This window comes from Triticum aestivum, chromosome 6B, assembly GCF_018294505.1.
Source record: "Triticum aestivum cultivar Chinese Spring chromosome 6B, IWGSC CS RefSeq v2.1, whole genome shotgun sequence".
Taxonomy (NCBI): Eukaryota; Viridiplantae; Streptophyta; class Magnoliopsida; order Poales; family Poaceae; genus Triticum; species Triticum aestivum.
Genome location: NC_057810.1, coordinates 5,367,433 through 5,395,246, shown reverse-complemented (window position 1 = coordinate 5,395,246; position 27,814 = coordinate 5,367,433). Strand labels below are relative to the sequence as shown.

The following is a 27,814-nucleotide window of genomic DNA, read 5'->3' as shown; positions in this document are numbered from 1 at the left end:
TCCACCGTGCTAAGGTGTAGCGTCGTCCTACGGCTGATGCTGAGATGGCAGAGGAGGCTCTCCATATGCATCCAGGGCTTCTTCCGCCTTGGCCGCAAGAATAAAGAGATATCCTTGGCTGAAGAAAAAAAATTAAAATTTTTAAAAAAAACACAACTATGAACTAAGAAAATGGGATCAATAGGAGAGGGAAGCAAGATCGTAGTGTACCATAAAATTTGCTTGCACAGGTGGATCACATGCGGGAGATCACGGAGTAGTCAGGGTCGCACGAGAATAGACAATGACATCTAAGGAGAGGAATAGGATGCCACCTGCTCCGCCGAATGCACTCCCTCCAAAGCCATCGGATGACTTTAGGCTCTCAACATCTAATAGTGAAAAGGAAAACATCTAATAGTTCTAGTGCATTCTTTAGGCTCTCAACATCTAATAGTGAAAAGGAAAACAAATACATGAATGAAATTTTTAGCAAGCATGAGAAACAAAATCCAATACAAAACAGTACCTTGCATGATGATGCAGTAACAGTGCAAGGGTTGCTAAGGATCTAAAAATGTTGCTAGAATGAGAAATGCAATGGTTTATTTGTAGGATCAAACACTGAGAATATTATCATGGTTTCAGTAAAAATACAGGCAAAAGTTACACTTGATTGGAATTTAGAACTGATTCTCGATCATCATCAGTAGGGTACCCTGTTCCCTCGAAGTAATATCAACAAAATAGATGGCCTTATAGAAGTCGTCAATAATGGATGAGTAGAGTAAAACAATGCATTTTTCTGTAAACATGTTGAGAAAGCCATACTCGTAATTACAAACATTTGATCTTAAAGATACACTTAGTAAGATGAAATGGGTTCATTACTTTCTATTGGTAAACAAATACTAAATCCTAATAAACAGGTAGTTTGCTTTCATCCCCTAGAACCGAGTCACAAACAGCAGAGCAGTTGTGAATAGTATTCTCTAATGGTAATATTTTTGTACAAAAGAAATAACCGCACGGATAATGCATGGTGAGAAAAGGTTACCATATATAAGAACATGATTGATTGATCATATGTCGACGATTTATAGCACTGTTTTAAAAAGGAAGGAACCATAGTCAATGTAACCTGAGTACAATAAATAGCATGTCACTTAACAAAACATTCGAGAAAAATAAGCAAATAGCATGCTTCTTTGCATATAAAGCATTATGTTTGAATTAAAAGGAGATGATGATTAAGGGCCTGCCATCACAATGAAATACCAGTGAAGAGTGAAGACAAATTGACTTGTTTTTTCTTTGATATATGAATGATGGGAAGAAGTCGTAATGGTCAAATACCGGTTAACAATTTTGTATAGTGCAATAATTCATTTTCCTCCCGTCCTTCAATAAGGTCCCACAACTGATTGCCATTGTGAAGTTGTCCTCTAAATTTAGGGTATTCTGATACATCATATTGATTAATATTTAGGCGTGTCAAACATATTGCACACTGTACCAAACAATTCGACTATATACCTCATTCAAAAACTGCAGATTTACCGACTGACGAGATGCAAGTGAAAGACGATTTGTTGCGCACCCCTGAGTGAGCTGAGAACTTAAATCAAATCAAACACAAGGTTTTAAGTAATTTACTACTACTGATTTCTGAAACAAAAACTCTGTGCACTGCTACAGGCAATAAAGTAAGTTGCCAAAATTAAATCTTGGTGTGAGATTTTTTGTTACACTAACTTTTTGCAAGAACATATCATACATGTATCAATGCATTATCAGCGCATCTACCTCCTTGACCTCCTCTTCCGTGAGCATCACATCGCTATTCTAGTGCATTCTTTAGGCTCTCAACATCTAATAGTGAAAAGGAAATCAAATACATGAATGAAATTTTTAGCAAGCATGAGAAACAAAATCCAATACAAAATAGTACCTTTGTCACATCCTAGCTAGTCCATGCATTAGTGTGTGCATCATGTTTAAATTTCATTTGAATTTGAAATGGGGAAGGACAGAACCCCCAGCCCCCTCTGAAACCAATTAGGGTTTACTAAAAACTTTTTCAATGAACCTGAAATGCCCTTCTAAAATGCCCATCATTTTTGTCTTGGTTCAGAACCTCTGCCAGAAGTGATGCACATTTTCCTAGGTCATCCTAAGGTCTTTGGATTAAATCATAAATATTTGAATTTGGGCATTTTAAATTTATAAAATATTTCAAATGCTCAAATATCTCCAAACTAAAATGTTTCATGTTGGAAATAATCCAACTATGGACCAGGAGTATTTTGGTGATTTTAGGAGTGGCCTAGGTATTTTTAATAATTCAACAAACTTACAGAATAAATAAAAAAACAGAAAACAGGGAATAACAGAAAACTTACCTGGCGCCCAGCACCCGGCCCACCTGCCGGCCCAGCCCAGCGCCGCGCCAGCGAGCTGCTTGCCGGCCAGGCAGGCAGGCAGGTGCCCGACGGCGGCCGCAGCGTGCGCCACGCAGCTGGCCGTCGCCCTGCTTCACCTCCTCGCCTCGTTGCTGGTTGGATGAACTCCACGTCGAGCCGTGAACCCCCAGGACACCTCCATTCTCCCCCAACTCCTCTCTCTCGCGTTCCCCCGCCATGGCCGACGCCATCGCCGCCACCCCCTCGCCGTAGCCACGCCCTCCGTCAACCCAACGCCGCGCCACCGTGTCTAGGAGCTCCGCCACCCTCCTCTCCTTCGAGCAAGCCGAGCACCGAGCGCTCGCAAGGCCCGAGTCCACCGCATCGACTCGACCGAACCGCCGTCGCTGGAGATCCCCTTCAACACCGTCGTCGCTCCGGCCCGTCCCCGGCCGCACCAAGTGTTTCGTCGAACTCCCTGTGAGCTTAACCATCTTCCCCTCACTCCTTTTCTTGCCCCCGAGCTATGTAGTGACCTCCCGGAGCTCAACCGCACCCACCACCGCGGAGCTCGTCGCCGACGTGCTCCCGGTCACCCTCCGGCCACCACTTGGTGTCCATCGTGCTCACCACGTCACGTAGCACCTAGCCAACTACTCCCCGCACCTCACCGACCCCTCTAGCCTCAAGTTCGTCTTCGGCCGAACTCCGGTGGCCGCCAAAGTCGCCGCCGGCGCCAACTCCGGCCACCCCGACCCCAACGGACTCCACCAAGAGCTGCGGCTCGTCCTCAGCTCCACTCCGATGGCCTCCGCGACCCATTTAGTGGCCGGAACGGCCAAACTCACTTCCGCCGCCGCGTCGGGCTCGCCGGCGGCTAAACGCCGGTGCAGCCGACGTTGACTTCGACCACGGTGGGCCCTGGTTGACTCCGATGAGTCAATGACAGGTGGGGCCCAGCCCTGTTAACTAAATAGGTTTAGTTTTAATTAAACTTTAGTTAAACTAATTACCCTGACACCCTGGACCTACAGTCAGGTTTGACCTGGACGTCTCCGTTGACCCTGACGTCATTCTGACGCATGGCTGACGCAATAAATTAATTTCTGGATTTATTCTAATATAGGAAATTCCAGAATATAGTTTAAACTTCAAAAATTCATAACTTTTAATCTGTAACTCCAAATCAAACAAGTTATATATGAAAAATGATCAGAAAAATCCAATCTATCCATCTGTACTAGTTTCATGCATGTTTAAGCAAGCTAACCTGATGTTTAGTGCAGAACAAGATAAAACACTTTAAAGGGCCATGTATGAGTTTGAAATTTGAATCTTTGGTTCAAATTGGTTCAAACCCTTCTGGTCTTAGTTGCATTAGCCCAACACACTCATATTGCCATGTTTCATGCATGCATCATATTGTCGCATATTGTTTGGTGATGGTTGTGTATCGGTGTTCTTTGCGGCAGGTTCTGCCTCCGAGGAGTACCGTGATTACCCTAGCGAAGAGCCGTATCCGTGCATCGATCCATCAGGCAAGCAACCAACCAGTTGATCATATCGATACAATCCCATGTTCTCGCTTCTGCTCTCTTTTACTGCATTAAGACAACGCGTTTCAAACTGCTGTGTGCTACGGTAGTTGAACCCATTTCCTCTGCATGACCTGTCATTGCCACAGTAACTAGATGAAACCCACTAGCATGTGTAGGAGTTGTTTGAGCCATATGTATGTGTTGTTCCTACCTTGCTATGCCTGCTATGCTTAGAGTCGTGTCAGGTCTGGTTCATCTGGGTGATGGGCTAGAGTGAAATGTTCATGTCAGTATGGGAGTGGTATGTTGAACACGATTTGGTAAAGGTATCGATGAGAGGCCATGTAGGAGTACATGGTGGGTTGTTTCATTGAAGCCGTCCTTAAGCACTGAGATCTGTATGTGTGATTTAAGATTCAGCTACTACCATGCATTGGGCCCGAAACCAATGGACCCTCTCGGCTTCTTATTGACCCTAGTTCTCTATCCAGGAGTTGCAAGTAGTTTCTGGTGTTTGTAGCCTACTGGAGGCCGTGGACAGCGCTGACCGTAGGGGTGGGCTGTGATGCGGTAGGTACGTGGCACGGTGTACCGGATACCCGTTAGGTATCTCGGGAACCCTGTACACATCGTTCGGGGCCGTATGGGAAACCTCGGCCGGACTCCCTGCGGATGGAACCTGGATAGGCGATAAACCTGGATTAGAGACTTAGGTGATTAGGTAGGTCGTGGCCGACACCCACGTTGGGCTTCCGCTTGAAGGTTACCGAGTACATGTCGTGTAAACGACGGTAAGTGGTGAGAGCGTGTATGAAGAAGTACACACCTGCAGGGTTAACATGATCTATTCGAATAGCCGCGTCCGCGGTAAAGGACTACTTGGTTGCCTATACAGTTCATAGACAAGTAAATGGAAACTACTAAAAGCCTCAAGATAAGTGTGAGTGCCGAGGATGGCTCTTCCGTAGGAAGACGGAGGTGGATCCTCGGTAGTGTATTGAAGTGGTGAGTAGTGGACTCGTGTGCGCAAAACCATTTCAAGTTGGAGTCTCGTAGGATAGCCTAGCCAAGAGTCAAAGCTGGCTTGCTGCAATAACTCCACCAACCCTTCTTGATAATGTGCATGTATGTAGGGTCTGATGTAAGTCTTGCTGAGTACCTTTGTACTCATATTGCTATAATTTACATTTTTACAGAAGACGCTGCAACCCCTTCTGATGGGTTCTTCGTAGATGTTGACATCAATGAGTAGGCTAAGGCCCAGGTGGTGATCCTGAGCTTGTGAAGGACCACGTAGTATAGTTAGGCTTTCCAAGCCTCTTTTATTTTACTAGTTGTCTGTACTCAGACAAGTTACTTCCGCTGCTGGTTTGTATGACTGTATGACGTGAATGCTGGGTCGTGTGACCCGTACTTATGTGTATGTTATGTATGGCTCTCTGAGCCTTAAATAAAGTACTTGTGTCGTAGAATCATGTTGTGATGCCTTGTTGTATTTGCAAATATCGAGCATATTGTGTGTATGATTGAAATGCTTGGTATGTGTGGGATCTGACTATCTAGTTGTTTATCTTTAGTAGCCTCTCTTACCGGGAAATGTCTCCTAGTGTTACCACTGAGCCATGGTAGCTTGCTACTGCTCCGGAACACTTAGGCTGGCCGGCATGTGTCCTTCTTCGTTCCTGTGTCTGTCCCTTTGGGGAAATGTCACGCATTGAGTACCGGAGTCCTGCTAGCCCAGCGCTACAGCCCGGACCCACTTGCTGATGACCGACACGTTCGATGTTGGGTCATGAATGCCTGTCCCTGTAAGTCTGTGCCACTTTGGGTTTACGACTAGTCATGTTAGCCCGGGCTCCTTATCATATGGATGCTAGCGACACTATCATATACATGAGCCAAAAGGCGCAAACGGTCCCGGGCAAAGGTAAGGCGACACCCGTGGGAATACCGTGCGTGAGGCCGCAAAGTGATATGAGGTGTTACAGGCTAGATCGATGTGACATTGAGTCGGGGTCCTGACAGCGTTGGCATCAGAGCCGGACTGCCTGTAGGTTCTCCAAGCCAAACTGGTCGATGTTGAGTCTAGAAATTCTTTAGTTATATGTAGGGGAATTGTTTGTGGGTTGGAACGTAAGGCTCTTTTTACTCCTTTATCTTATGACATTCTGATCTGAGTCAGTCTATTCTTCCACCGGGGGTTAAGGAATTAGGATTTTTTCTCTCTATCAGGTTCACGTGTTACTATCAGTAGTACCTTATAGGTTTGATGGATACAAGCCTAGTTCAGTTCTACTATCACATTATGTTGCTAAGATGGACCCAGAACTTTGATATGTTGTTGTTGAGTGTGTATGAAATCCTTTGTCAAATGTCTCAAAATCCTTTTTGAGCATTTACAGCCGTTATGCTGTCAAAATTTTGCTAGAAATTCTAATGCCTTTGCATTATGATTGTGCTTTCAAATGGCCACTCGCGACCAAAATCAAGTGGTTCGCCTGACTCGATGCCTAGATGTACCCGGCCATACTGCCATGTTGGTCAGGGTAATGACTGAGGCTGGATACCGTTGGTATCCTGAGTACACGGTCGAAGAGCAATTTCGAGACTTTAATCAAAGCCAGTATATTTGCACTGTCAGGATATTTCCATCTTATCCTGGATCCATCGAGCCCCTTCACTGCTCCTATGGACTCGGGGTTACTATTGAGATGGCTGTGCAGGATGCCGCCTACTCTATGATGACCATCATGCGAGTCAGGACTGGCCAATTTCGGGACTCTGATTTCCGGTATATGCCAGCATCACTTCCGGGAGCACAAGGGTATCTCCAGGCTATCTATGCTGACCCCACTCAGGAGGATTCACGGACTCGCACCACTGCTGAGATGCTCGAGGATAAGGACCGTGAAAATCGGGCCTTGAGGCTAGAGCTTTTCAATACCCGTGCTGACCATTGGGCCACTTTGACTCGGTTTGCACCGGCTGTGCAAGCTGGATATTCGGATATGCGCGATCTCTATCCTGTGAGATCTGCTCTGCCAGACGTGATGGGTTGGCGTGATGTAGGAGGCATCACCCCACCTCGTGGTCCCCGCAGGCCACCGTTTGTTGGTCCAAGACCTCATCCTAGCCCCTATGGTCCACAAGCTCCGCGAGATCGTCTGTTTCCGGATGATCATGTTGAGCTTCTAGGCTATGGAGGTGACTTCTACGAGGACTACTACGGATCGGTCTGAGTTAGTAGTAGTATCACTAGTTCGTTCTAGATGTGTCGTCTATCGTCCTGCGTGACTCGTGGGATATGACCTAGTTTGTACCGCCTTCCGGAGGTGTAGTAAAATAATGTATAGGAGCTCGGAGTGCCTCCGTTGAGATGTAATCTTCCTTTCACCGTATTAGTACCTTGTTTGGTCTTGTACTAAAACTTGTATGGTGTGTATGTCAATGGAATAAAAGAAGCAGTTTCTGTATCTACCATGTCATACGGATGATCATCTTGCATTCCGAGTGATTCCTTACATTCTGTGTTCTATGTTGGAATCTTAACATTCTGACTAAATCATTGTCTTGTTTACCTAGGATGGTCAACACGCGCAATAACCCTGCTTCCCAGGAGCAGGCCGAAGGCAGTGAAGTCGGGAATACAAACCTGCCTCACCCTCCTTCCCTAGCCGAAGTTATGCTGGAAGCCGAGAGAAACAAGCGGGAGACCAACCGTTTGTTGGAGCGTATTGAACAGAACACAGCACACCATCAGAGAAATAACTTGGTGTCACTCAGTGATTTCATCAAGTTACATCCACCCACGTTCCACCACTCCGTCGAGCCTCTCAACGCTGATGACTGGCTTCGCAGTATTTCTCACAAACTGCGTTCTGCACTAGTAGCTGAGGCTGACAAGGTCACCTTTGCTGCATATCATCTTGAAGGCCCCGCCAGTCTATGGTGGGAGAATTATGGAGCTATGCGCCCAGCAGACCATGTCACTACTTGGGCTGAATTCAGCGAGGCTTTCCGTGAACATCACATTCCGGAGGGTCTCATGGACCGTAAACGTGAGGAATTTTGCAGTTTCACTCAAGGCCGACTCTCTGTGGATGCTTACAGCAGGGAGTTCGTAACCTCGCACGATATGCAACTGAGGAAGTTTCTACTGATGCCAAGAAGCAAGCAAGGTTCCGTAAGGGACTTAGTCCTGAGCTTCGCCGCGACCTCCGTCTGCATGAGTGCACATCTTTTCAGAAGCTTGTTAACAAGGCCATCAGTGCTGAGACTGGTCAGACTGATTTCGACGCAACACACAAGCATGGCCGTGACATGGGCTCCTCATCCGGTGCTGGTCCTCAGAAGCGCCGTGTGTGGGTGCCTAACACTGCCCTGCCACCCAGGTTCACACCGAGGCCATCCTTCCAGGCGCCTTGCCCCGTTCAACAGTTTGTACCAGCCAAGCCCTATGGTGGTCCAACCAACAGTGCTCCTCCACGTACCAGTTCCGTGACTTGTTTCAAGTGTGGGGAATCGGGCCACTATATGCGCGAGTGTCCCCAGAACAACCCCAACCAATCTACAAAAACTGTTGGCCGTGGCAAGCCGACAGGGAAAGTGTTCTACGCCAAGCCGGCCACCGCTGCACGTGGCCATGTCAACTGTATCTCTGCCGAAGAAGCTCAAGAGGATCCCAACGTCGTTCTCGGTACGCTCCTTGTTAATTGCCACCCGGCATCTGTTCTTTTTGATACAGGAGCATCTCATTCATTTATATCCGAGAGCTATGCTCGTCTGCATAACACCACATTCTGTGAGATGCCCACCTCTATGGTAATTCAAACTCCGGGATCCAAATGGCAAACTTCTAGAGTATGCCATGGAAATGAAATTCAAGTCGACAGACTTGTTTTTCTTGCATCTTTGATAGCCCTCAAATCTTCGGATATTAATATCATCCTGGGTATGGACTGGATGTCAGCCCATCATGCCAAGGTTGATTGCTTCTCTAGGACTGTTCAACTCACCCATCCTTCGGGGAAGATAGTCAATGTCTTGACCCGAGTAGCCAAGCGACAGCTATATTCTCTTAACGCCAGTCCGTTGCCAGACCTTGAGGACGTTCCGGTAGTCCGTGACTTCCCGGATGTCTTCCCAGAGGAATTGCCAGGTGTTCCACCTGACAGGGATGTTGAGTTCGTAATAGATCTCATTCCAGGAACCGTCCCGATTGCTAGAAGACCCTATAAGATGGCACCACTAGAACTAACTGAGCTTAAGAAACAACTCGATGAGTCCTTGAAAAAGGGTTTCATCCGACCTAGTTCATCTCCGTGGGCTTGCCCCGTCCTCTTCATCAAGAAGAAGGATGGTACGGACCAGATGGTTGTAGATTATCGACCTGTCAATTTGGTCACAATCAAGAACAAATATCCGCTCCCCAGGATCAACGACCTGTATGATCAGCTCGCTGGATCCTCAGTCTTCTCCAAAATGGATTTGAGGTTGGGCTACCATCAAATCAAAATCAGAAATGGGGACATTCCGAAAACGGCCTTTGTTACTCGTTATGGCCAATATGAGTACACCGTCATGTCCTTCGGCTTAACCAACGCTCCAGCCACCTTTTCTCGGTTAATGAACTCAATCTTCATGGAGTATTTGGATAAATTCGTCGTGGTTTACCTCGATGATATACTCATCTACTCCAAGAACGAGGAAGAACATGCCGAACATCTAAGGCTAGTGTTGAAGAAACTTCGAGAGCATCGCCTTTATGCCAAGTTCTCCAAATGCGAATTCTGGTTGCCAGAAGCCTATCTAGGACATGTAATTTCTGGTAAAGGTATTGCTGTTAACCCTGAGCGAGTTCAAGCCGTCCTTAATTGGACTCCAACTGAATCGGTCAAGCAAGTTCGGAGTTTTCTGGGCTTAGCGAGCTATTGTTGTCGCTTTGTCGAAAATTTCTCCAAAGTTGCAAAACCTCTAACCGAACTCCTCAAGAAAGATAAAAAGTTCGAGTGGACTCCACAATGTGAGCACAGCTTTCAGGAACTGAAAAGACGCTTGACATCTGCTCCCGTATTGGTACCGCCAGATTTCTCTAAGGACTTTGTTATCTACTGCGACGCCTCGCGACAAGGACTAGGTTGCATTCTCATGCAAGATCGACACGTAATTGCTTATGCTTCACGGCAATTGCACCCACATGAGGAGAATTATCCTACTCATGATCTAGAGCTTGCAGCTGTAGTCTATGCACTTAAAACCTGGCGACATTACCTCCTCGGTAATCGTTGTGAAATATTCACTGATCACCAAAGTCTGAAGTACATCTTCACCCAACCGGATTTGAATCTCAGGCAAAGACGTTAGGTCGAGTTGATTACAGATTTCGACTTAGGAATAACTTACACCCCAGGGAAAGCCAACGTCATGGCTGATGCGCTAAGTCGTAAATCTTATTGTAACAACCTGATGTTACAACAAAGTCAACCACTTCTCCATGAGGAATTTCAGAAACTTAATCTCCACATTGTTCCTCAAGGATTCCTTTCCACCTTGGTGGCGAAACCTACCCTTACGGATCAGATCATCAAAGCACAGAAGGTAGATCCGGGAATTTCCCGCATCAAGAGAAACATCAAGAAAGGAGTTGCGAATTGTTTCTCCATTGATGATCAAGGGGTCGTATACTTCGGGAATCGGCTAGTGGTTCCCAAGGTGCGAAACCTGAGGCGATTGATCCTTAAGGAAGCTCATGAATCTCCTCTCACTATTCATCCCGGTAGCACTAAGATGTATCAGGACCTACGCCAGAGGTTCTGGTGGACTAGGATGAAGAGAGAAATTGCTCAGTATATCGCTAATTGCGACGTCTGCCATCGTGTAAAAGCAGAGCATCAACGGCCTGCTGGCACCCTTCAACCCCTAGCTATTCCAGAATGGAAATGGGATAAAATTGGTATGGACTTCATCACCGGTTTTCCCAGGACCAAGAGAGGGAATAATGCTATCTTCGTCGTTGTCGATCGTCTTTCCGAAGTAGCCCATTTCTTACCTATTCGTGAGAGTATAACTGCTAGTCAGTTAGCAGACTTGTACATCTCCCGAATAGTGTCTCTCCATGGTGTTCCTTTGGAAATTAACTCGGATCGAGGAAGTCTCTTCACCTCTCGATTTTGGGAAAGTTTCCAAAATGCTATGGGAACCCGCCTTTCTTTTAGTACCGCTTTCCACCCTCAATCAAGTGGTCAAGTGGAACGCGTCAACCAGATTCTAGAAGACATGCTTCGAGCTTCTGTTATCTCATTCGGAATGGAGTGGGAGAAATGCCTTCCATTTGCCGAATTTGCTTATAACAACAGCTATCAATCCAGTTTGGGCAAAGCCCCTTTTGAAGTTCTCTATGGACGACGGTGTCGAACACCCCTTAATTGGTCAGAAACCGGGGAAAGACAATTCTTTGGCCCGGATATGATTCAGGAAGCAGAAGAGCAAGTTCGCATCGTTCGTGAAAAGTTGAAAACAGCCCAATCTCGTCAAAAGAGTCAATATGACCGAAAACATAAGGCTATGACTTTCGAGGTTGACGAGAAGGCTTACCTTCGGGTTACTCCTCTGAAGAGAACTCATCGTTTCGGTATCAAAGGCAAATTGGCTCCTCGTTACATTGGACCTTTTCGTATTCTCGCTAAACGAGGAGAAGTTGCCTACCAATTGGAACTACCTCCGCATCTCTCCAGAGTCCATGATGTCTTCCACGTTTCTCAACTCAGGCGTTGCTTCTCGGATCCTATCCGTGGAGTGGACCACGAAACGCTTGATCTCCAAGATAATCTCACGTATCGAGAGTACCCCGTTCGTATCCTCGATCAAGCCGAGCGTACCACTCGACGTCATAATATCAAGTTTCTCAAAGTTCAATGGTCGCACCATTCTGAGGATGAAGCAACTTGGGAAAGGGAGGATCGTCTTCGACTTGAGTACCCCGCCTTCTTTCCGGAGGAACCTAAATCTCGGGATGAGATTCTTTTGAGTGGGGGTGAGTTGTCACATCCTAGCTAGTCCATGCATTAGTGTGTGCATCATGTTTAAATTTCATTTGAATTTGAAATGGGGAAGGACAGAACCCCCAGCCCCCTCTGAAACCAACTAGGGTTTACTAAAAACTTTTTCAATGAACCTGAAATGCCCTTCTAAAATGCCCATCATTTTTGTCTTGGTTCAGAACCTCTGCCAGAAGTGATGCACATTTTCCTAGGTCATCCTAAGGTCTTTGGATTAAATCATAAATATTTGAATTTGGGCATTTTAAATTTATAAAATATTTCAAATGCTCAAATATCTCCAAACTAAAATGTTTCATGTTGGAAATAATCCAACTATGGACCAGGAGTATTTTGGTGATTTTAGGAGTGGCCTAGGTATTTTTAATAATTCAACAAACTTACAGAATAAATAAAAAAATAGAAAACAGGGAATAACAGAAAACTTACCTAGCGCCCAGCACCCGACCCACCTGCCGGCCCAGCACAGCGCCGCGCCAGCGAGCTGCTTGCCGGCCAGGCAGGCAGGCAGGTGCCCGACGGCGGCCGCAGCGTGCGCCACGCAGCTGGCCGTCGCCCTGCTTCACCTCCTCGCCTCGTTGCTGGTTGGATGAACTCCACGTCGAGCCGTGAACCCCCAGGACACCTCCATTCTCCCCCAACTCCTCTCTCTCGCGTTCCCTCGCCATGGCCGACGTCATCGCCGCCACCCCCTCGCCGTAGCCACGCCCTCCGTCAACCCAACGCCGCGCCACCGTGTCTAGGAGCTCCGCCACCCTCCTCTCCTTCGAGCAAGCCGAGCCCCGAGCACTCGCAAGGCCCGAGTCCACCGCATCGACCTCGACCGAACCGCCGTCGCCGGAGATCCCCTTCAACGCCGTCGTCGCTCCGGCCCGTCCCCGGCCGCACCAAGTGTTTCGTCGAACTCCCTGTGAGCTTAACCATCTTCCCCTCACTCCTTTTCTTGCCCCCGAGCTATGTAGTGACCTCCCGGAGCTCAACCGCACCCACCGCCGCGGAGCTCGTCGCCGACGTGCTCCCGGTCACCCTCCGGCCACCACTTGGTGTCCATCGTGCTCACCACGTCACGTAGCACCTAGCCAACTACTCCCCGCACCTCACCGACCCCTCTAGCCTCAAGTTCGTCTTCGGCCGAACTCCGGTGGCCGCCAAAGTCGCCGCCGGCGCCAACTCCGGCCACCCCGACCCCAACGGACTCCACCAAGAGCTGTGGCTCGTCCTCAGCTCCACTCCGATGGCCTCCGCGACCCATTTAGTGGCCGGAACGGCCAAACTCACTTCCGCCGCCGCGTCGGGCTCGCCGGCGGCTAAACGCCGGTGCAGCCGACGTTGACTTCGACCACGGTGGGCCCTGGTTGACTCCGATGAGTCAATGACAGGTGGGGCCCAGCCCTGTTAACTAAATAGGTTTAGTTTTAATTAAACTTTAGTTAAACTAATTACCCTGACACCCTGGACCCACAGTCAGGTTTGACCTGGACGTCTCCGTTGACCCTGACGTCATTCTGACGCATGGCTGACGCAATAAATTAATTTCTGGATTTATTCTAATATAGGAAATTCCAGAATATAGTTTAAACTTCAAAAATTCATAACTTTTAATCTGTAACTCCAAATCAAACAAGTTATATATGAAAAATGATCAGAAAAATCCAATCTATCCATCTGTACTAGTTTCATGCATGTTTAAGCAAGCTAACCTGATGTTTAGTGCAGAACAAGATAAAACACTTTAAAGGGCCATGTATGAGTTTGAAATTTGAATCTTTGGTTCAAATTGGTTCAAACCCTTCTGGTCTTAGTTGCATTAGCCCAACACACTCATATTGCCATGTTTCATGCATGCATCATATTGTCGCATATTGTTTGGTGATGGCTGTGTATCGGTGTTCTTTGCGGCAGGTTCTGCCTCCGAGGAGTACCGTGATTACCCTAGCGAAGAGCCGTATCCGTGCATCGATCCATCAGGAAAGCAACCAACCAGTTGATCATATCGATACAATCCCATGTTCTCGCTTCTGCTCTCTTTTACTGCATTAAGACAACGCGTTTCAAACTGCTGTGTGCTACGGTAGTTGAACCCATTTCCTCTGCATGACCTGTCATTGCCACAGTAACTAGATGAAACCCACTAGCATGTGTAGGAGTTGTTTGAGCCATATGTATGTGTTGTTCCTACCTTGCTATGCCTGCTATGATTAGAGTCGTGTCAGGTCTGGTTCATCTGGGTGATGGGCTAGAGTGAAATGTTCATGTCAGTATGGGAGTGGTATGTTGAACACGATTTGGTAAAGGTATCGATGAGAGGCCATGTAGGAGTACATGATGGGTTGTTTCATTGAAGCCGTCCTTAAGCACTGAGATCTGTATGTGTGATTTAAGATTCAGCTACTACCATGCATTGGGCCCGAAACCAATGGACCCTCTCGGCTTCTTATTGACCCTAGTTCTCTGTCCAGGAGTTGCAAGTAGTTTCTGGTGTTTGTAGCCTACTGGAGGCCGTGGACAGCGCTGACCGTAGGGGTGGGCTGTGATGCGGTAGGTACGTGGCACTGTGTACCGGATACCCGTTAGGTATCTCGGGAACCCTGTACACATCGTTCGGGGCCGTATGGGAAACCTCGGCCGGACTCCCTGCGGATGGAACCTGGATAGGCGATAAACCTGGATTAGAGACTTAGGTGATTAGGTAGGTCGTGGCCGACACCCACGTTGGGCTTCCGCTTGAACGTTGCCGAGTACATGTCGTGTAAATGACGGTAAGTGGTGAGAGCGTGTATGAAGAAGTACACACCTGCAGGGTTAACATGATCTATTCGAATAGCCGCGTCCGCGGTAAAGGACTACTTGGTTGCCTATACAGTTCATAGACAAGTAAATGGAAACTACTAAAAGCCTCAAGATAAGTGTGAGTGCCGAGGATGGCTCTTCCGTAGGAAGACGGAGGTGGATCCTCGGTAGTGTATTGAAGTGGTGAGTAGTGGACTCGTGTGCGCAAAACCATTTCAAGTTGGAGTCTCGTAGGATAGCCTAGCCAAGAGTCAAAGCTGGCTTGCTGCAATAACTCCACCAACCCTTCTTGATAATGTGCATGTATGTAGGGTCTGATGTAAGTCTTGCTGAGTACCTTTGTACTCATGTTGCTATAATTTACATTTTTACAGAAGATGCTGCAACCCCTTCTGATGGGGTTCTTCGTAGATGTTGACATCAATGAGTAGGCTAAGGCCCAGGTGGTGATCCTGAGCTTGTGAAGGACCACGTAGTATAGTTAGGCTTTCCAAGCCTCTTTTATTTTACTAGTTGTCTGTACTCAGACAAGTTACTTCCGCTGCTGGTTTGTATGACTGTATGACTTGAATGCTGGGTCGTGTGACCCGTACTTATGTGTATGTTATGTATGGCTCTCTGAGCCTTAAATAAAGTACTTGTGTCGTAGAGTCATGTTGTGATGCCTTGTTGTATTTGCACATATCGAGCATATTGTGTGTATGATTGAAATGCTTGGTATGTGTGGGATCTGACTATCTAGTTGTTTATCTTTAGTAGCCTCTCTTACCGGGAAATGTCTCCTAGTGTTACCACTGAGCCATGGTAGCTTGCTACTGCTCCGGAACACTTAGGCTGGCCGGCATGTGTCCTTCTTCGTTCCTGTGTCTGTCCCTTTGGGGAAATGTCACACATTGAGTACCGGAGTCCTGCTAGCCCAGCGCTACAGCCCGGACCCACTTGCTGATGACCGACACGTTCGATGTTGGGTCATGAATGCCTGTCCCTGTAAGTCTGTGCCACTTTGGGTTTACGACTAGTCATGTCAGCCCGGGCTCCTTATCATATGGATGCTAGCGACACTATCATATACGTGAGCCAAAAGGCGCAAACGGTCCCGGGCAAAGGTAAGGCGACACCCGTGGGAATACCGTGCGTGAGGCCGCAAAGTGATATGAGGTGTTACAGGCTAGATCGATGTGACATTGAGTCGGGGTCCTGACAACCTTGCATGATGATGCAGTAACAGTGCAAGAGTTGCTAAGGATCTACAAATGTTGCTAAGAATGAGAAATGCAATGGTTTATTTGTAGGATCATACACTGAGAATATTATCATGGTTTCAGTAAAAATACAGGCAAAAGTTACACTTGATTCGAATTTAGAACTGATTCTCGATCATCATCCATAGGGTACCCCTCGAAGTAATATCACCAAAATACATGGCCTTATAGAAGTCGTCAATAATCGATGAGTAGAGTAAAACAATGCATTTTTGTGTAAACATGCTGAAAACCATACTCGTAATTCCAAGCATTTGATCTCATAAAGATACACTTAGTAAGTTGAAATGGGTTCATTACTTTCTCTTGGTAAACAAATATTATATCCTAATAAACAGATAGTTTGCCTTCATCGCCTAGAACCGAGTCACAAATAGCAGAGCAGTTGTGAACAGTATTCCCTAATGGTAAGATTTTTGTACAAAAGGAATAACCGCACGGATAATGGATGGTGAGAAAAGGTTACCATATATAAGAACATGATTGAGTGATCATCTGTCGACAATTCTATTTAAAAAAGGAAGGAACCATAGCCGATGTAACCTGAATACAATAAATAGCATGTCACTTCACAAAACATGCGAGAAAAATAAGCAAACAACATGCTTCTTTGCACATAAGCATTATGTTTGAATTAAAAGGAGATGATGATTAAGGGCCTGCCATCACAATGAAATACCAGTGAAGAGTGAAGACAAATTGACTTGTTTTTTCTTTGATATATGAAGGATGGGAAGAAGTCGTAATGGTCAAATACCGGTTAACAATTTTGTATAGTGCAATAATTCATTTTCCTCCCGTCCTTCAATAAGGTCCCACAACGGATTGCCATTGCAGAATTGTCCTCTAAATTTAGGGTATTCTGAGATACATCATATTGATTAAGATTTAGGCATGTCAAACATATTGCACACTGTACCAAACAATTCAACTATATACCTCATTCAAAAACTGCAGATTTACCGACTGACGAGATGCAAGTGAAAGACGATTTGTTACGCACCCCTGCGTGAGCTGAGAACTTAAATCAAATCAAACACAAGGTTTTCAGTAATTTACTACTACTGATTTCTGAAATAAAATGTCTGTGTGCTGGTACAGACAATAAAATAAGTTGCCAAAATTAAAACTGGGTGTGAGATTTTTGTTACACTAACTTTTTGCGGGCACATATCATACATGTATCAATGCATTATCAGCGCATCTACCTCCTTGACCTCCTCTTCCGTGAGCATCACATCGCTGTTCTCGTAACACCTGTTCATGTTACACACCCATAGGACAAATTCCATCAGTAGGTTTGATTCGTTAACTCTAGTGGTGATGCAGAAATTAGACAAAAAGTTGAAGAATGTGGAGAGATGTGAATCCAAGTCGTGGTTAGTCTTCTCTGTCCTGAATTTCAAATTTTGCGTTACGTACTCTAAGTCTCTAACGTACAATTTTTTTAATGCTAATACACCCATTACAAGCCCAGCTCCACACGTTCGCTACAAAGGATATCGTGCAATTGGGTGGGCACATCTCCCATGCTAATCTAATTCCCAAATACTCTTGCATGTGAGATCAGGCCGTGAGCCAGCTTGTTGCAGTCCCCGCTGATTGCTCTTACTTGAGTTTTGCAAAAACTTTTCAGCTTGTCCTTAAAGGGTATCCAGCCGACCGGGATTGGAGCTCAAGCAGAAGTTTTTTACCAGAGCAGCGAAGTAGGTCTCAGTCATCACCGGGCCATCGTAAATCGCTGCCATTTCTTCCAACCCAACCAGACCCCATGCGCCCTCTGCCTCTTCCACGGAATTACAAATCCCAACACTTCGACAGACAAACAAAATAACTTCCCTGAATAGTTTTGGAAAACATGAATCTATAGTTACTTCTAACCAGGGGAACTTAATTTCTAATATACACATAATATGCAAGCAAGAATCAATAGTGAAAGGACCATACATATGAGGTAGCATAAACTGAATGCAGTGACCCTCAATTTTACAAATATACACCGAACCTTGAGCATTGTACTGAAGAACCTTGATGCTTGCGGAACACACAAACTCATTCTCCCCAAATTTTGCAGTCTCTGAACAACAAAACCAAAGGAATCTCGCTACCCCGGCAACAACTGCACAAAGAACGGACAAACAACGTATCACATTGCTGATTACTGCATCAAAATACGCGGCTGATAAAAAAAATCCTGAAGAAACGGGAGAGGAGAGAGAGAGAGAGAGAGAGAGAGAGAGATACCGTCGCCTGAGAAAGGAGTATTTGGGAATGGGGAGGACGGAGGCGGGCGACGTCAAGCTTAGTGCAGGACGACGGACAACGGCGATGCGCCAGCTGGGCGGGTCTAGGCGACGGTGGCGAGATGGGTTCCTCGGGATGAATTACGATAGTGGAGACGAACGAAACGAACTACGTACGAAACGTACCATCACCACGGCGGTGTCGTCTCCCCCTCGGATGTCGGCGGGGGCGATCCCGGCGACAGGGATTCAAGCCGCCCTGCCCTGGAGACGCGGCGGCGGCGTCTCCCTTAGGACGGCGGCGGCGGTAACGTACGAACTCGTACGTCGGTGGCGGCTACGAAGAGTCGGCGGCAGGGAGATCGGAGAGGAGATCGATTCCGCGGCCGGCTGCGTCCGAGGGAGACGAGAGCGGGTTAGGGATAGGGCACAACTGGACTCCCGCACAGCCATACGTAGGTTGGAAAGAAAGAGAAGCTTACCTGAACAGGTGGAACGTCTATAGCGGCTACCGTCCTAGCTTGCTCTCACCCCGAGTTGCATTCGGCTCCGCCATGCCGCCGCGGCCGCCACGGCTTCGCCATTATGGAGGACAGGAAGACTTGGAGCACACCTTGGTGCATGCTCTGAAGAGCCGCCAACGATCATGCAATAAGCGACGCTCGACCCATCACAATGACGACTTTTCTGCAATAAGCTTCGCCATTATGGTGGAACGTCTAAGACAAACTCATTGATCAAACAGCCATTGTAAATCACAACGTGTACATTGCAGCCTACTGTGACTGTTGTGGTAAATATCCTCTTGGAGTAGTCCTCGCTGCATACCGTATGTTCTCCACTGCCCATAACAGAGATCTTATCTCCATACTCCATTGTCATTACTGACCTTGTGACGTGATAATGATAACTGATGTCTAATTTACCACGCAATGTCGGACTTCCTTCTTGCCGTTGACAGTGCTTATCGGCGACAAGCTATATGCATGGTGACAGAGCGTCAGAAGCACTACCGGAGGCCCGATCGGATGCAGTGACGGGCACGGTGGTCTGGGACCACGCGGCTGACCGCGGCATGCCCAACACGTTCCGGGGCGGGCACGCATGGACTTCGACGAACGGGCGGCCCTGCTGGGGTCCGACGTGGTGTACAACCAGGAGACCGTGAGCTCCGCAATGGTGAGGAATCCATCCCATCCGTCGTCGATGCATGCTTGTTTGCCGGATCAGTCGAGCTGCTGCTGACCGTCGATCATACATACGTGGTGCTGGAGTGCTTCCTGGAGCCGACCATGTCAGACTTCATGGTCGCAAGTGCACGGGGAGGAGAAGTGGCTCCCCGGCTTCCACACTAACTGCGCAACTATCTCGTCCTGGTGAAGAAACCGGCACGGCGGCAATATGTCGCCCCAGGTACCATGTAACACTGAGGCTGAAAACATATGCCGTTGAGCAGGGATGCGTACGTGTTACATAGAGCAATCAGATTACAAACATTTGGCTAGTTAGCTTGAGCTTGATCCAAATGTTATACCTATACAGAGATAGCTAGGGATCATATGTCAGCTAACTAACCATTTACAGCAACAACTCACGCACGCTCCTTCTAGAGTATATGTTCCGTTTATACAATGCCGAATACACATACAATATTTCCAAAAACTATTAAAGTCATACTTATATCATTGGTATCAATAGAAGCCTCAGCGTTTGATAGCTCATCCTTGACGGATTTTTCTTGCCAATGAAGCCCAACCCACAACAACATGCACGTAAGCTCGATCATAAATGTGGTCTGTGAATGAGAACCAGCAAACCCTCCATTTCCTGTTGAACAAGAAGCCACAAAAGACAACCCACAGACCTAGTACAAATCCTATGCACATGCTGAGGTACAATGAAACCACATCGCTCATTTCTTCCTCATGCTCTTGAGGAGCATATGGAACTATGTCAGTTCGGGAGCAATTCATTGGGAGAGGTGGACCACATAGACCTGGGTTGCCAATGTAGATGGACGCTTGGTCCTCTAGTGCTCTTAATTGGTTCCCAGATGGTATTGTTCCAGTCAGATTGTTGCATGACATGTTCAAGTGGCTTAGGGATGTTAGAGATGATAAACTTGTAGGAATTTCACCAGAGAGCTCATTATGTGAGAGGTCAAAATACTCCAGTGCTCGTAGCTCACCAATAGATTGGGGTATTATGCCCGTCAGACTATTCCAAGAGAAGTTTAAGTTCTTTAATGCAACGAGCATGCCAATTTCTTGAGGAATTTGCCCTGTCAAACTATTGCAAGAAAAATCCATGTTCACCATGTATGCGATATTTTTGGTATATTCAAGTTGTTGACCCTTGACGTTCACTAACAAACTATCAGTATAAGCGGGACTATAAGCAGGAGCGTACATGTACATACAACACGTTAGGAGTAATGCTATTCAAGTTTGCCTGGTCAGTCGAGTTTTTTCTGGAGGAGCGTGCGTGGGGGTGAGGAGGGACGAAAAAAAATCGGACGAAAAAAAACCAGACGAAGGTGGGAGGAGAGATGAAAAAAACCAGCGAAAATAAACCGGAAGACTATTCACCAACTGCTCCATTAGGAGTAGAGTTACGGTAGTTACCAGTGATAAATGTCTTGAAGCAGTCTGCCAAACCTGAGGCCATTAATAGCATTATACCAGCTCATAATGTACCCCTCCTAGCGCACTCTATATAAGTCAGGAGGGGAGCTATGGGTTGAGGATTAAACATGCACACGTTGTACCTCCTTTGATTTCACCTCGTCCCTTATTATTCATCTTTCAACTAATTGTATTTACGATCTTACCATTACCATTAGGACTTCATTTAAATATCGAGAACTCGTAGATAAATTTTGGGTTCTTCCCCCCTCCCTTCTATTTCACCTTGTTCCTTATTATTTCACGTGGAACACTAAAATACAAAATTAGAAAGGCACACCAATCATTTGCAATTTTACAAATTCACATGATATAATGGCACTCACATAGTATAAATGTTTTCATTCACAAACATCTTATGAATCTACGTGTAGTTATTAACACCTCCCCCCCCCTCCCCTCACAAGAGTTCGATGTCAATAGGTAGCTGAAAATACAGACACGCATCGTTGCTGATATTAATTTTCTTAGTTTTGTTGAAAAATATTTTCTCTCTATTGAAGAGAGGGTAAGGGGTCAGAAACTCTTCCATTGTCGTAACGTCTGCGCTCATCTTGACGAGCTCATGTCCCGATTTCACTCATTTCCATGCTTCTACTCCATGATGGCTAGAACATGTCTATCATGATATATACTCTTCCCTATATAGACACTCACTCTTTAGTTTATTTAAACTTTCCACACAAGCGAAGCACAATGACGAATACATTTGTTCATATTTTTCTTAAGACACATGGGATTTTCATGCTTGTTCTAACGCTTAACATTTTCGCCACTACAGATGTACATCCCAATGCTCCCAGTGTAAGTCCTATCTTGCATGATATATATTTGTTGTGTAGGGTCTTTTCAATCAAATTATAAATCTAGAGTGAAATAGAGTTAACATTTTTTTATACTAAACACTTATAATTATTTAAACTTATAAGTACTATAAAATCTTAAGAAGAAATGTTTTTATTATTTCATTTGACTATTTAATCATATACCAATGCCTCCAAAGAGTATATTATTTGTTATTGAGTTGTAATGCATATCGCTACAAAATTTGGTTCTTTAAAAAAGTTACCTTTGAACCGAATTTTGATAGATTTATAAATTACTTTTTTTCTCCCTCTCTTTTTATGTTTGTGTGTGTGTGTCCGTTTGTGTTTGTCCAACAGACTAAAACCTATAATCCCAGTGCTTGTCCACGGAAACCAGACTGGTTTTATTTCAGGTCATTGCATCGCTGAAAATTTCGTATATACCGCAGACATTGTTGGGGCCTGCCACTCTAGAAAGGCCCCAACCATGGTCATCAAATTAGACTTCAGCAAAGCCTTCGACTTCCTCTCTTGGGACTACCTCTCTACTATTCTTCAATGATGCGGTTGTCCGCCAAAATTTTCAGCATGGGTTCATGATCTCCTATCAACTGGAAAAACTGCTATCATGATTAACGGGATTCCGGGAAACTGGATAAGTTGCAAGAACGGCCTTAGACAGGGCGACCCCATATCTCTGTATCTGTTCATCATCGTTGCCGATCTCCTACAACAAATGATCTGACAGGACTGTAACTTACTACACCTTTGCCACCCGCTGTTCTCAGACCTTCCTCCGACTGTCCTACAATATGCTGACGACACCCTAATCATAGCAAAAGCATCAAATGATGATGCCCTAAAACTTAAAAACATCCTCCACAACTTTGCTATGGCAACCGGTCTCACCATTAACTTCACAAAAACAACGTTTGTACCTATGCACCTCCCAAATGCAATGGCTGACTCCATTGCCTCCACTTTGCAATGTTCCACCTCATCCTTCCCGCAGATCTACCTAGGGCTACCCTTAGCACCCACAAGACTCCCCCCAAATGCTTTCCTGCCTATTATAGAGTGATGCCGAAAATTCTTAGCAGGATGGAAAGCCCAAATTCTATCCAAGGGAGACAGGCTCATCCTGCTCTCGGCAGTACTTGACTCCATATTGGTATACCTCATGTCTGTCTTCCTCATCCTAAAAAGTGTCCTAAAATCAATAGACTCCATCTGTAGAGCCTTCTTCTAGGCTGCGGAGGAAACTTGCACTGCTGCGCAATTCTTAGTTGCCTAGAAAAATGTTTGTAAACCAAAAAATCTGGGTGGTTTGGGGTCGAAAAATCTTCACCAAAAAAATAATTGTTTGCTTATGAAATTCGCTGTCACCCTCCACCCAGAAAAAACACCGTGGCTAGAATGGATCGCCCTACAACACCCAAATGCATTTCTCGCTCCACAAAACAACTGGTCCTTCCTTTGCCGCACCATCAACCAACAGCTACCAGCTTTGCACGGCATTTCTTTTGTGATAACAAATTCAGGTGCAAGTACTTACTTTTGGTTAGATTGCTGGCTACACCAAATTTCCCTCGCCGCACTTTTCCCACACCTCTACTCGCACACGACTTCACCTCTCGCTCGTGTGGCTTCTGTTATAAATCACGGTTTACAATCAATCCTTTGGAATCACTTAACATCTAATGCCGCTTCCGAGTTGTGCTCTTTGTTGTCTCTCCTACGGGACTTTCATCTATCACCAGGACCGGATGGGCGCTACCTCAATGGCAGCCTATGCTTCTCAACTAAGGCTGCCTACCAGCTATCCATCGGTAACCACAATGAGGACATGCATGCCGTTTCCATATGGTCTTCATGCGTTCCTAACCACGTGAAGATCTTTGCATGGCTCCTCTTTCGGGATCGGCTCAACTCCAAGAGGAATCTACTTCACAAACATATCGTCACCGATAAACTATGTCCAAGATGCGGGTTCGATGGCGGGGACAGCTCTCACATCTTCATCCAATGTCCGCTTGCTCAGCGCATTTGGCAAAGGATTGGAATTTTCCCCTTTGAGAGCATCACTGATCTTTGGGGCTGTCGTTTTCCACCACAGGTCGACATGATCATATGGCACTCCGTCCTCCTCATTGTTCTCTGGAAAATATGGGACTCCAGGAATGCTATGCCTTTAGGCAACAAAATCACCATAGCATTTTCACCCTCAAGCGAATCATTGATGACCTCATGCTCTAGACGCACAGGATCAACAAAACAGAGCAGAAATAGGACGCCTCCTCATGGCATTCCTATCTCCTATCACGACTACACGTGCTTATGTAATCACCTTGTAATCGAACATTTGTTGGGTTACACTCATGAGAAGTATATTCCAACCAAAAAAAGAGACAACTGTAGCGAACATGGTCAACAAGTCAAAAAAAGAAAATGAATAAAAATGTAAGAAAGAACAAATGAAAAAGACATACAAGTATGAATCTCAAACGGTGGTCAACAAGTCAAACAAGGACATGTTCTTCTTCTTTGTTGTGGCTTGCTATAATCCATTTTCTTACTTTGTTGTTTCTATTATTCCAAGTACAGAAAATCGTCCTATTTTCTATTTTCTTTGTTAAGAACATACTTCTTCTTTCGGTTTTGTTTTTGTTAGAAATAAATTTATAGAGGAGAGGCAGTATGTATTATACTCCCTCCGTTATTTGAACTACCAGTCATATATTTAGGAACGGAGGAAGTGCTATTAGGATGGATTCCTAATGTCGTCAACCCCCCCCCCCCCCCCCCCCCCCCAAAAAAGGAAAAATGTTGTGTTGTGTGCAGACAGTTTGCTTGAATGAATCTTAATCAGGCGAAAAAAGACCCACACCAATCTACAGGCAGCTAACAAATACTCCTAGATCATGCAGACTGAGACCACAGATAAGCAGAGACCCTACAACCTCACCTCTTGGTGCGCGCGGCCAGAGCATGAACAACCGGTGTGATTCCTCGCCTGCGCGGCCAACCGCCTCGCCGAGCTAGGCCGATGTGCCGGCTAGCTCCGCCTGGCCGTGGTGAACCTCCCAGCCCAAGAAAATTGGTCGGAGACGCCTCCAATCGACGGCACGGCCGCCGACATCCTCGCATCTGGATCTTCTCTTCCGCCGCATCTCGGCCTTTCCTCATTTGTGCTCTCAGGTCCACTTGCAGCCTCCTCCCCCATCGCTGAGGAGCCACGATACCAGGATAGAGCCTCTCCTCGACATCGCCCTTCCCTACCGCCCGCTGCCGTGGCCGTGGCCTCCGCTGCGGTGCTCCTCCTCTGTCCCCGACGGCGGGGATCCCAGCCGAAGGCAGCGCGCGGCGGTGTGGATGTTGCTGCTGCTGCTGCCGTGCGGGGTTGGGTTGGGGGGAACGGCAGCGGCGACCATCGGATCGGACGGGGATTAGAGCATCTCCAGCCCCCCCCCCCCCCCGAGTGCCACCCCCAGGTGCCTTTTCTTCTGCCGGCGAGCTAAAAATGGCAAAAAAAAAAGACCCAGCCATGCCCCCCAAGCCCCCCCAAGACCTCAAAAAGGTGTCGGCGAACCCAGGCCACACCCAACGCGCTGGGAGGCTGCTGGGGGCGCCGGCGAAAGCAACAACCAATCATATTCCTCCATGTATCATTTTTTCTGGCCCACTCATTCACTTTTTGCCTGGTGACTGTCCTGGGGGGCACCAATGGCTGGGAAACCATCCTCGCGTTTCATCCGGCGAAGGTGTTTTACCCCCAGGACGTGCTAGTTTTGGCCCGGCGATTGTCCCGGGGAGCTCCAACAGCTGGAGATGCTCTTACTGGGGCCAGCACCGGGCTTTAGCTCTCACACCGAGGGAAACGTCAACACTGTTTTTTTTTCTTATAGATGTGGTAGGATTCTCCCCAATTTAAAAGAGTTGATCGGTTAATTAGGGAAACCGGACGAAAACATGTTGCCCAGTTCATTATAAATATAACCGGGTGAAAAATCATCATAATTATTAACGCAACCCACACTGTAGAGGCCGAGCGGAGCTATATAAAGATCTTGCACCACGACTCGGCCACCAGCGACCAGACAACACAACTCCTACTCTGACGAAGAAGTATGAAGAAGAACTAGGCACGACTGGCGCCGCAGAAGATCGCCGAACTAACCACTCGCTACTTGTCATCGTACACCACCATGCCCCGCCACTGTAGCTTCGACTTCGCAGCAACAAACCAGTTGAGGAAATCCCGCAGACAAGTCGGACAAGAGCCGACTACCGCAGCCATTGTCCCTCTCTGATATTGCTCCCCCATCATCGTTGCCACAAAAGTCTTGACACCAACACCGAGGTTGAGAGCAACCTCGCCGCCCCCACGACACGAGGTCAAATGCGCTCGAAGCCGACAAAATCTCGGGGCCGCCGCCCCGATCTGCTTCCATCACGCTATGCTCTATGCAGCCCACCAATACCATCCTTCGGGGTCGCCGCCCTGACATGCCACCGCCCGCACTTGAGCTGCAACGCCGCACGACCCGGTTGCCCGCAGCCTACGATACTCAGGAGAACCCCACACAGACCATGAAGTTTAAATGTGATGAAGAAACATCGCAAATTCAAATACATATGTTAACATTTTGCCACATATACAATAGAAACCGTATTTAATTTGTCGGATCTTTATGTGTTTCTTAAGAGCATTTACAGTCGGGCGCCTCAAACACCCCTCAAACGCCTGGGCGGACGACCCGATCACTGAACGGTCAAAACAAAAACGATTTAGACGGGCTCGTCAAACCTGCCTCAGATACTCCAGTTTGGTGAGAGCACCCAATAATTCTGCTTTGCTGCAACTGACATAAGAGCTGAATGATAAGTTCAAATATTGCAGCTCAGATAGGAGACCTGTGACGCCCTCGATTCAATCGTACACTAATCATACATGCAAATGTGTACGATCAAGATCAAGTACTCACGGGAAGATATCACAACACAACTCTAGACACAAATTAAAATAATACAAGCTTTATATTACAAGCCAGGGGCCTCGAGGGCTCGAATACATAAGCTCGAAAACACAAACGTCAGTGGAAGCAACAATATCTGAGTACAGACATGAGTTAGACAAGTTTGCCTTAAGAAGGCTAGCACAAAAGCAACAACGATCGAAAAGGCAAGGCCTCCTGCCTGGGAGCCTCCTAACTACTCCTGGTCGTCGGCGGTCTTCACGTAGTAGTAGGCATCCTCGGGGTAGTAGTAGTCGTCGTTGGTGTCGTCTGGATCCTGGGCTCCACCATCTGGTTGTGACAACCAGAAAGAAGAAAGAAGGGGGAAAAGGGGAAGCAAAGCAACCGTTAGTACTCATCCAAAGTGCTCGCAAGCAAGGATCTACACTACATATGCAACATTATCAAAGGAAGGCTGTATATGTGGACTGGGCTGCAGAATGCCAGAAGAGAAGGGGGAAAGCCTAGCCTATCGAAGACTAGTATCTTCTGGAAACCACCATCTTGCAGCAACAGGAGGGAGTAGAGTAGCATAAAATAAAGTAGCAGTGGTGTTATCAACCTCGGCCGGAGATCCTTTCTCGACTCCCCGCGAGAAAGAAATCCTAGAGCCATACTATCCAGTTGTCATCACAATCCAATTCTCATCACCAACCAGTTCTCATCACAAGTATCCAGTTCTAGTTGTATCGATCGGGATACAACTCCAAGTGTCCGTTACCGTAGGACAGGCTATCGATAGATGTTTTCTTCCCTGCAGGGGTGCACCAACTTACCCACCATGCTCGATTAACTCCGGCCGGACACACTTTCCTAGGTCATGCCCGGCCTCGGCCAAACAATACGCCGCAACCCGACCTAGGCTTAATAGAGAGGCCAGCACGCCGGACTAAACCTATGCCCCCAGGGGTCATGGGCCATCTCCCCGGGAACTCCTGCACGTTGCGTACGCGGCCGGTGAGCAGACCTAGCTACCTCCTTCAACAAGGCAGGCGCTTACGCAGTCCAACCCGGCGCGCGCCACTCAGTCGCTGACGT

At 46.8% G+C, this 27,814-nt stretch overlaps 1 long non-coding RNA gene across 1 annotated transcript; it reads right to left on the bottom strand.

Annotated features, from left to right (window-relative positions):
- Positions 1-436: 436 nt before the first annotated feature.
- On the bottom strand, positions 437-16,163 carry LOC123133054 (uncharacterized). The gene is made up of 2 exons (XR_006465144.1): positions 15,972-16,163; positions 437-508 (listed from the first exon to the last, which is right to left on the bottom strand). It is a non-coding gene; the product is annotated as an uncharacterized lncRNA (long non-coding RNA).
- Positions 16,164-27,814: the final 11,651 nt, after the last annotated feature.